Source organism: Tamandua tetradactyla, chromosome 4, assembly GCF_023851605.1.
Source record: "Tamandua tetradactyla isolate mTamTet1 chromosome 4, mTamTet1.pri, whole genome shotgun sequence".
Taxonomy (NCBI): domain Eukaryota; kingdom Metazoa; phylum Chordata; class Mammalia; order Pilosa; family Myrmecophagidae; genus Tamandua; species Tamandua tetradactyla.
In genome coordinates this window covers 135,534,399-135,546,300 of record NC_135330.1, presented here as the reverse complement: position 1 = coordinate 135,546,300, position 11,902 = coordinate 135,534,399, and the positions used below count along the sequence as shown (strand labels likewise).

General features: G+C 32.1%; 1 non-coding gene across 1 annotated transcript; it reads left to right on the top strand.

Moving 5' to 3' along the window:
• The first annotated feature begins 10,704 nt into the window (after nt 1-10,704).
• Nucleotides 10,705-10,897, top strand: LOC143681995 (U2 spliceosomal RNA). Its single transcript, XR_013175025.1, has one exon. It is a non-coding gene; the product is annotated as a U2 spliceosomal RNA (small nuclear RNA).
• Nucleotides 10,898-11,902: the final 1,005 nt, after the last annotated feature.

The window sequence follows — 11,902 nt, the reverse complement described above, 5'->3', positions numbered from 1 at the left end:
AATAGCTAAACACAGCTTTGACCATACTTATAGTGCATTCTGAGGTTAATTTTTTTATTTCTTCTTATTAAAAAATTGTCAGTAATGATTATTTGGGAGGATTATAGAACTTTTCTTTAAAGCCAACCAAACTGTTAGTGTGATAGGAGTCTATTAGTAATTCTGTCAAAGCAACATGTTTTCACCAAGAAGTACGGTCTCTAATTCTAGATCTGTTTTAACTTATTTCTAGGCCTATATATTCTCTCATATATTCCATATATTCTTGGTCAATGCCATTTACATTGAAATATACAGTCATGCTTCACTTTATTCACTGCAGAGGTTTTTTTTTTCGAAGTTCAATATTTCACATTCTTTTAATTCAGGTGTGAAAAAAAAAACATTCCAAATGACAAAAGAGCTACTTTTCATAGCATTTACTGTGAAATACTTATTTACTGAAGTAGCTATGGAAGTTACTTCATATATATGACATGTCATATATGAGATCATATAATATGGCATATGGTGTCTTCCTTTAATAATGGTCTTTATCTCTGTTATATCTAACTAAGAAGGAGGGACAATTCCAGTGACATTGTTTTGATTGTTTTGTTTGGTTGGTGGACAATTTTTATACATCTTCTGCATAGCTTCACAGTTATAGGTATAGCTATTAGCTAAACATTTGAACATACCTCAAATACATCTCTCTATATATGTATATGCACAAAAAGAGATTATATATTTATTGCTATATAAATCAAAATTGATGTAACATATATATGCATACATAAATTCTGCTTTTATATGAGAATGATTGGTTTTTAAATATGAGCAAAAATTGCTAACATATTATTAGAAATAAGATAATTAAATTCTTGAAGTATGATTGCCCTACCTCTGATAATTAGACATTGGTTTCTACTTGTCAAAACGTGCTAATCATCCTTATAACAGATCCAACTTTTATAGAGGACATGCTCTAAATTTTTGTTTGGAAAACAAGATGATATTATGAAATACAATAAATGTGTTGACCTTTCTATTTACATAGATATTCTTTGTTATCTAATATTTCATTAAATTACTATAGCAGTATTGTATCTTAAATTTGTGAAAATTCATATAAATTGTATAAAGACTATTTGTTATACTCCCACTCTTTATTAGATTAATATTTATTTATCAAATTAAATTACTCATATGTAATTGATGTTTTATTAAAAGAACCACATATAAATTAATTACTTGTAAAACAATGTCAATTACATTGAGGTTCTGTTTAAGAAGGCCTACTTTACTAAAAAATAGAAAGAAATTACATTTGTGCTAATAGTTATAGTTAATTAGAAGCAACACCTTTAAATGCATGATATGCTGGTATTTGTGCTTACTACTTTAGTCATAAAATGCTATTTTGAAAAAATTGCAGAGTCTAGAAAGTCTGGAATCAAATAAATATGTTGCCATTAGAAGAAATACCTGAACTCTGATAGTTACCCATGCGTTTATGTTATTTCTGAAATGTGCATGAACTGGGTTAATTTGAAGCTGAAGTGAATTTGCTAATACAAATTTACTGCCTTTTAAAGGAACAAAGGATACAAGAATAGGAATGTGCCTGCATGAAGGCAATCTATATATTACGCAGATTGTATGTATCCACACTGTGTCTAGAACAATACTAATTTCTTAGCAAATATATATTTATCAGCATCATGAAAGTACTTATTAATTCCCCACATACCTTACATTAATTCCTAATTAGTGACTAAATATGTCAAAGCCAAATGTGAAAAGCTGTTCAAATTAAAAATAAATGGATTATTAGCATTAGTCACCAAACGGAAAAGAAAATCAAAACTTTTACTCATTAGATGGCATAGGTTAATGCTAATAGTCATAATGTCTTTAATTATGTTTGAATTAGTAAATATTTGATAATTTACTAATGATGAATTTACGTAATAACTGGCAATAAAATAAGAAAGATTATTCATTACAATATATAAAAACATATCTATCAGTGTATCTATCGATATACACACAAGTTAATTTCCTAATTAAATGTTTGAATATTAAGTAGCCTTTTATATGAAGAACATAATTCTGAAAAAAATTAATAGAACTATATGAGAAGAAAATAAAATCTACCTATATGTTTAAACAGTGTAAATCGATACTTTATGAGGTTATTTATGTCTACCAAGATAAATTTAATGATTTGGCTACTTTAAGTTATTTTATTAGAAAAGACAGAGAGGTGAACTGTCTAATACCCAGTCTGTAAATTAAAACTAGGAATGAAAAATGGCAGCATGGGGAGGGGATAGGGATAAACAAAGCAAGAAAGCTAACAGCAAAGTAATAGATTTAGAACATCTGCAGATTACAAAATGAGTAAATATATGAATGCATTAAAAAAAACTACAAGCATATCAATTCCAGGAGAAAAAAAGAAATAAGGTATACTGTCAGTTTTGATTTATGCATTTTGTGATTGCTATTGAGTTGATATTTATAATTGCTGTAACTTCCTGATGAATTTACTTTATCATTATAAATTATCCTTCTTTAGCTCTACTAAATTTTTACTTAGAATTTATTTTGTCTGGTATTAATCTAGCCACTCAAACTGTCATTATTTATTTGCATTATATATCTTTCCCCATCCCCTTACTTTCAATCTATATGTATCGTCTTTTTTTGGGGGGGGTATGCTGTATGTTGGGGGTCACATTTCATTATTTTTCCATATGAGTATCCCCTTACAGCAGCACCATTTGTTGCATTTTTTTCAAATGTTGAATTTTTTTATTTGGTTCTTTGTTTGGTTTGCTTGTTGGATTGTTTGGAAAGTGCATGGACCAGTTATCGAACCCAGGTCTCTCCTATAGGTCAGGCGAGAATTCTACCACTGAACTGCTCTTGCATCCCCCTATATGCATCTTTGAAACTAAAGTATTTTGTCATCAAATCAAACAATTGGATATTTATTTATTTAGTGTGATTCACTCTATCTTATGAGTATTTAATGCAATCATATTTGAATACATCATGCCATACCTTCCTTCATTTTTTTTTAAGGAATCAGTTATTTATCATGTTGCAACCCTGTACTTGATATGTCAACTTTCGCTTTATACAAGACTTTTGTTTTTTGGCTTTTAAAATTTTGAGTATGAGGTGCCTAGTCTTTGCTTTTATCCTTCTTCAATTTTTAAGATTCTTAGATGTCCAGATTAACCTTTTCTTCAAGTTTGGCATTTGGGGCCATTATATAGTTGAATATTTTATTTCCCTTTTTTTTCCTCATCTCCTTCTGAGTATCCTATCACTCATAACTTAACATACTTTGCCACCACTATCTTAGTCTCTGTTCATTCATATTTATTTTGACTTCCTGTTCTTCAGATAAGATGATTTATAATTATATATCTTTAAGTTCACTGATTTTTTTCTCATGCCAAATTTATGTTTTTAAGAATTTCATTTATTCTGCTTTTTGACTATATTTCTGTTGTTTCATTTTTAAAATCATTTTCTCTTTTTTTAAGGTTCTCATTTGATGTGTCATTTTCACCATACACTTTTGAAATTTTAAAGATTATGTCCTATGTTTCTTTGCAAACATTTATAATAGCTCTTTTGAAGTCCTTCTTTTCTACATGCCATGTATTACCATCCTGAACTGGATAGTTTCTACTGGCTTCTTTTGTCCTGAGTATGTGTCTAGAGTCCTAATTCTTTGCATGTCTGGTTTTTATGTTGTGCATTGGAAAGTCGACATTTTAGATAATATATTTTAAAACTCTGGACCATCATTACCCCCAGGGGCAGTTATTACTGTTTCTTTCATTCACTCATTTATTTAGAAACTTGCCTAGACTAATTCAATGAAAACTGTCTCCCCTGTTGTAGGTAGTCACTGATCTTTTTTTCAGTTATATTTTTTGTATGATTGAGTGTGTGTGTACATGTGTGTGTGTTTTCTACAGGTAACTTTTGTGTCAGCCTAGTCTAGGGATCATTTTGAGCCAATAAAGCTTTTGCTCTTTGTCCATGGAATTGTGCATAAGTTGGAGAATTGTTACAGAACTTAGGGAGTTCAAAATTCTGCTCTGCTTTTACTTTCTTTCATACCCTCTTGTGTCTCCTTTGTTTTGGTTTGTTAAAGCTGCCAGAATGCAATATACCAGAAATGGGTTGGTTCATATAAAGAGAATGTATTAAATTACAAGTTTATAGTTCTAAGGCAATAAAAATGTCCAAACTAAGATATCCAGATATAGATACCTTGACTCAAGGAAGGCCAAAGCTCATCATATGGGATAGCATGAAGCTGACGTACTCTGTCCTTGTTTCTGGAACCGTTGCTTCCAGCTTCTGATGCCAATGGTTTCCTCTCTAAGTGTTGGTGGGCCTTCACTTAACTGCTCTGGGACACAACCCTGGGTTCTGGCTTCCTTAGCGTCTCCCAGGAAGGCACATGCTGACGTCTCCTGAGCTCTGCATAGCCAAACATCTGTGTCTGGTGTCTATTCCCTCTGCCACTCTGTTGGCATCCCCCTATCTTATATTATTGACACCCTTTACCAACATGAAAAATTTCAAATAGGCATAGCCCAAATACCCCTAAAGAATGGGAGAAGGATCAAAGGAGAAGAAGGAGTTATGATACACAAGATAGGATTTAACAAATGAGCATGATTTCTGAATCATTATATTGATATGTCTTTTAGTCTCCAATGTTTTGGGGCAGTTAGAAGGGAAAACCTAAAATTGTGAAACTGTAACAAATAACTCTGAAATCTGTTCTGTAACTACCTCTTAAAGTGTATTCTGAAATGCATTGCTTTTTTGAATGTATATTTCACAATACAAAATGTTAAACAAACTAATGTGTATATGTGCTGTACTTTATAAGAACTCCCTATATAAAATGGAAACAATTACAACCAATCAGAACATTTCCTCACCTGCTCCTGCATTTGCCAATTAACCCTCATTTCCACCCCTCAGAAGACCTTCTTTCCCCATGCAGTTTGAATGTTACCTGATTCATAAATCATAAACTGCTCCATGAACTGCATAATTAATATTTTGTTTAATATTTTTAACAGTCTTGGTGTCAGAAGTGTGATATAAAGCAGAAAACATGCTCCTCCTCACCCTGTGAGCACTGGAGGCAAGGACAAGACCAGGTAAATAGTTCCTGCTGAAACTTTTGTGCTCTCTGCTCTCTTACAGGGTCCAGAGGTTGACAATAAGTTCCTTTCGGATATGAGTTCTGTAAACTATGTAGAGCTTTAACATTATTTTAGCAATGCTGAAGTTTTGGGATCATACTAAGGGTCCAGGTAATGTCCAAGTAAACCTGATCTGAGGATTACACAAAGGTCCAGTTAGAGTCTAAATAAATCAAGTCTGAGTATCAAACCACAAAAATTTGAGAACTTGCATAAGTAACATGGGTTCCTCTTTGTCAAAAAACTGGAAACTGGGCTCCCCTGGTGGATACTGGCCAGGAACATGTATAAAACCATGGACCCTGAAATAGTCTATTTTTTCAAACGATGTCAGATTTTGCTAAGGATAATTTAGAATTATAGTGGCCACAATAGGGCAGTTCTTGGCTATAATAAAATCACTTTCAAAAATAAGGGATCCCACATCTCTTCAAAGCAAGGAGTGTATATATTTATTGGTATTCAGAAGCATCAAAAAGTGTTTCCAAAATAGGCTTATTAAACATCTTCTTCACAAATATTGATAGACACTTTAGCTCCTATATTAAGCAATTAAGGTGAACCTGTCTCATCAGCCAAACACCAAATTCTGGTAAAAATTTGAGTGGGGCAAGGACAAAAACATTTATTTTGTACGTATTAGACAATTTTGCGTTTCTATTTTTTCCATGTTTCTGTGATTTCATGGCTGACTCATGGCTGAAAATTTTTATATTGAAGCTGTAAGTTCTCTTTTTCTGTCTATCTGTATGTTTGATGCATATTTTCCTATCTCCAGATGGTAACAAATTAATTTATAAAACACCTTCAAAGAACTCTATTCAAAGTGACTTCAAGATAAATAAGTTCTCACATGAAAGTAAATAATCCAAAAGTCCTAAAATTAAGGAAACAAAACATCTAATCTCTCCAATGGAAAAAAAGTGTATTTATTCATTCTTTCAGTTGACTGAAAATTCTAATGATATGAATGCAGATCATTTGAATTTTCAAGGTTCTAAGTTACTAGCTTATTTAAACTAGAACTTTCTATTAAATTCATTTAATATCTATCATGAGCTTTGATTTCTAATCCTATAATCTAATTTTATAATATATATATTATTTTACATATATATAAATATACTGAGATTCCAGAGATCATTCTATAAAATATTTATTAAATTTTACTTTCAGAATGATACAGGTATACTTTGATTTTTAAAAATAATAATTTGACACTGTTTATGCTTTTAATACAATGATGAAATAATGACACATTTCAAGGATAAAAGACAACCCAGTTGGTTTAATGGCCTCTTATTACAGATCTTTTTTATTCAAGCACCATAGGGATCATCTCATCCCATCTCTAATCTTTTCATACATGAGGAACATGGGGTACAGAAAGGCTGGCTTCTAAAAGGTGCAGAATTCTGATTAATAACTCAATTTTCCTGACTCATTTCAAAGGCCCTTTACATTTCCTTGTGTATGATTTATGGGCATGTTTTCAAAGAAAATGAGATAACAGCAGAAATCTGAAAGGCTTGTGACTGCTGTTAGAGAGTTACAAAGGAACAGTGAGTTTAGTATCTGCTAGACAAGGGAGTATCAAACTCCTAAAACTTCCTGCACATTAGAACACTTTTAACACATAATGATGCACAGTTCTCATGGCACCATAATGGAGTTAAAACATTTGGGAGTGGGGCGGGCACCGATATTTTTTAAGCTAGTCAGGTGAGTCTAATATGTATGAAAGTTTAAGAGCCATATTGGACTAGTTTATTTTTTCTTGCCCATATCTGGGTAACCTGAATTTAAATAACTTTTGAAAAAATGCAGATTCCTGAGTCTAACAAAGAATGATTGGATCAGAATCTTCCTTTAATTAGCATTTTAATATGGCTTCCAGGTGATAATGTAGTCAATCACATTGCATTTATGTGATTAGCATGGATGAGTGGTTATTTGCCTTGAGGTTCATTTACATATATATTGCTACTTTTGGAATCTTGTGGTCCCAGCCTACAATCTCTCTTGGTCTTCAGGTGCCCCAGTAGTGATTTCTGGACCTTGAAACAATGGAACATTCATCTTTAGTTGCAGATGGAGAATCGGAATCAGGAACTGCACACCTCTTGTGTTCACATTTTCAAATTTTATCGTGTATAAAAATAGATAACTTTATAGAAAATAGAAGATAAAAATAAGTTGCCTAGTAGTATAGTATTTTTCGCTGGCCGAACTTCCCAACCCACTTCTATATTTGCTCAGAAATATCCTTGATTCCTGTGGCAGAACTGATTTGAGATCCTAATACATAGTACACTGTATATAAAGCTCTCCTTTCAACACGGCTCAAATGAGCTTGTGTCTGCTAAAGATGACCAACATCCTCTATGGCTATTAAAACAATGGAAGAGAATCCTATTGTAAAATACAATGAGATTTGTTTTTAAATCCTTCATATCCAACCATCAACATATAAATCTTGAGTTAAACATAATGAAGCTGCTGTAACTCCAGCTCATAGAACAGACACTGATTCATATTAGGCAACCCTACACCACACCCAAAATGCACACAAACTGCTTCTGTTTCCTCCAGGGCCTGGGTTGTGAAGCCAGATGAGAAGAAATGCAGCAAACACCCTTTACTCAGCTAGCACACATTAAAAATTCCAGTTTAGCTAAAAAAAATTCTGTCCCAAAGCATATTTATGTCTTATTGTGGAGTCTTCAGGCCCATCCATTAGTAAGTTCTCCCCTATGGCATCCCCTCATATTAATAATGTGATGTTAGATTGATCTCTTATAACACACCCCCAAAATCCAAAGCTCCAATTGAAAAGAACAGAAACCACTACAGGATTACGTTTTCTTACAAATAATTTTCAAGCATTTTCCCTAGGAATTTCTGGTCATATAGAAAAAGAACCTTTGGGATAATGGACACTGGCCTACTTTTTCCATTTTGAGAAAGTCTCTAGGCACTTTTCTTCAGAGTGGGAAGGTAATTATAAATGACTCTCAAGTTTGAACTTCAGCCAAAATTTTAACATGTAAAGCCCCAAATAATACTATTTTATAAGCCCAAAGGTGCCTAGCAGTTCTCATATTTAGTAACAAAATATTCTATTTAATGCACCAGGGTCATTTCTATTTAGCAAAATATTTCAAAGTATTTTAAGTTACCAGCATCAGTATAGTAAACATTCATCCATGAGATCTTTACATAGCGATGCATGTGTTACAACACATCGTATCATTTTCAGTAAAGTAAATCAGGGCACGTGCAGTTTAATCCCCTCATCCAAAATTATTATAATGTGCTAATCACACCTAAAGGACAAAGGGGATAACATGATAGAATTTTTTTAATGAAAGTTATATCAAATAAAACCCTCACATTGGCGTTTAAACTATACCTTGAAGACTTGAAGTTTCTTAAAGGTACCCTAGAGGCCATTTTGGAGGATGTGAGTAATAATTCAAGTCCAGTTCCACTTGCATTTATTTTATAAATTTTGGGAGAAAGCATTGCCTTGCTGATACTTCATATTTGGTCTTCTCCCAGCCTGAAACCCTGAGCCAGTAAGTTTCCATTGTTTAAGCCAAAAAGTCCATGGTATTTGTCATATCTGCTCAGTAAACCCAAGACAATGATTATTTTCAATTGATTATAAAGGGATTAATGACTATTCATTGTTTTATTAATCATATCTAGTAGTTAAATATTAGTATTCCAGGTTATAGAAATATCCTCGTTTTAACAGAGGGGGGTTATAAATTAACTACTGGGTGAAGTAGGTATTTTTGTGCATTTCCTCCTGAAGTGTGTGCTGGAACACCTTTCTCTTCCAGTTTTTGACTGCTGTAAATATCTTCTGGATCTTGAACTCCACATTAGCTCAGAGAGATGTCCTTGATCAACCTTCAAGAAAACTTAACTAGAACTTCTGGAATATAATTTACAGCCGTTAACTTTTATTTTTTTACTTTATCACATTTGAAAATCCCTAAGCTACTCATTGATATCAGTATAATTTTCTGTAGACTTTTCTATCAGTTTTTTAGAATTTTTATTATTTAGGAATGATCTTGCCTCAATTCACTTTTGTCCTCTGCTTCTATTCTTGGGATTTAAAGAAAAGTTTCTTCCTCCCTGGCTTCCTGATCGCAGTCTTCATTTTCTCCTTTCATAGCCTCAGTGCGAGCACCCCTTCAAAACTTGTTGCTTTGCATAGCATCTCCGTTGTCACAAATGGATAATTTGATATTCATCCTACAGACAGATCACTAAGCTAATTTTGGGGGAAGGGAAATATTTAGAATCTTTTTCAGGTGACTAGCCACAGCTTAGTTCACAAAATTCTACAATTTGTAAAGTAGCACACATTCAACTTCTGTGGCCATGGCTATCCTCAAAAATTTATGTTGGATATAACCTCTGTGTAGCATTCATACTACTGTCATTTCCCAATATCCTTGCAAAGCTAACACATGTGAAAGAGATCTAAGTGAAAATACAATTTTCATACTCATAGTTTTCTGTTATATATCTCTTGACAATATCTCCAGCAATTAATGCTTCGGCTAGATAAAGAAATACATGGCTCTTGAGATACTTATCCTGCAAAATGCAGGAGAATAATCCAGTGACTTAAATATATTCATACTCTGTTGTGGCCACACTTTTTGAGTCCCTTGGCACTTGGAAAATAAAAACTCTTATTTGTGTTATATTTGTGGTGTTCTCTAGCTACTTTTCACAAGCTCTTTGCCAATGTCATAATCTAGGGGAGGCATGCAGGCAGGGAAAGGTGAAGATAACAAAGAAAATTAGGTCCACAGGGACATTGGTTCTGACATTTCTACAACTTCTCAAGCTCCATAATTCTTATTGTCATATTGCACTATATATGTGAAAAGTTATTGCTGTTCACACGCTGAAGTGATGGAGGAGGAGAATAAAGATCTCAAAGATTTCATTAAATAAATGGACATTTATTTAATGAAATCTTATTGTGTTATAGTTATATAGTATCAAATATATCCTAGACAGGGGAAATGATTAATTATACTTTAAAACATTCAGTTATTTATACCCACCACAGAATATACAGCTTATTGAACATAAGTTCAATAAGTTAAAGCAAATTGTTTTATACATTTAATGAGTTAATTTTCAATAACAGATGCATTAATAGAACCCTAATAAAAAAAAAACTGATTATTATGATACTTGGCAAACACTACTTTAAAGTAAAACATCTTAATAAATTTTAGATAAAATATATGAATTCCAAAAATATTGCTAAGAGATATTTGACTTTGAAAGTGATTAATACTAAAATATTGAGGCATTTCTATGAAATCTGCATATTATTTGTTAAACTGAAATTGAATGAAGTAGATAGTTTTATTCTTTCATATAATGGCCAATTAAAAATAATTTTATTAAATATACACTTCAGGTAAAAGCATCAGCAATTTGTGTCATGTATGGAAAATTTAATACTAATAACTGTTCTTATCAGTTTAATATCTGATATGTTCTCTATCCGAGGACAATATATTAAATGGATTTTTGGAATTAGGAGATGGAATAGGAGCTTGCTCCATCCATTCCACGTATCGACCTGGCATTGCAGTACTTCCAGGAACGGTGCACCCCCTCGGGGGAACAATAAATGTATAAAAAGTTAAAAAAAATTAATACTAATAATTTCCTTTAATATATCAAAAGAATAAATCTAATAATGAAAAAGATGTATCAAAATGTTTTTATTTGAAAAATATTTTGCCAGGAACTAATAGGATTTAGCTCAATTACTTATCATACACATCTCGTGCTGTCGTTATTGCCACCTCTGTCTCTTTAGATGAAGAAACCAAGACACGATAGATGTAAAATTTGTCCAAGATCTCATGAAAAGTATAAAAATTAGGAATCAAAAACCACACCTTAACATTTTATCATTTGTGCTATCACACCTTCTCTCTAATAATAGATAGTTAGGTAGATAGATAGATAAGAATGTTTGTTTATATATGTGTGCTTGTATATGTGATGTGTGGACAAATATGCATAGAGATTATATCGTGTATATACAGAAAATATTCTTTGTATATGTATTCATGGTTATGAATTCGTGGTCCTATAAATATATTAGCGTGCTTTCTAAACCAATTGAACTGAAATTAAAACATATAAGTATATGAAATCGGGACAAATATATGGCCATTTATATAGTGTTCATGCATTTTAATAAAAAATCACTGCAATTGGTTTTCTACTTTATAAAAAGAGAAGTACATGTCTATTGTATTCCTTTTCTATTATATTAAATTATTATAGAGTATCAGAAATATTTTCATTATGAAGCAAATAACCCCAAATAATATTTTATGCAGTTTTACTCAAAGTTTACAAGAAAATAACAATTGTACTATGTATGGGGATTTCTTCTATTGTGAATCTCAACAATGAAGTATACTATGTGTATGAGGGCTTTCTTTGACAATACATTTAGTATCAGGTATGAAATCAAGCATTAATATTTGGTATTTGCAAAATGTATCTGTTGGTATTCAACTAAGAGTACCATTAAGTCTATGTTTTTCCTCTGTATCAAATTTTTGCTTTATGGAAGTGTTTGATGCACTCTGAGAAAGAATGGA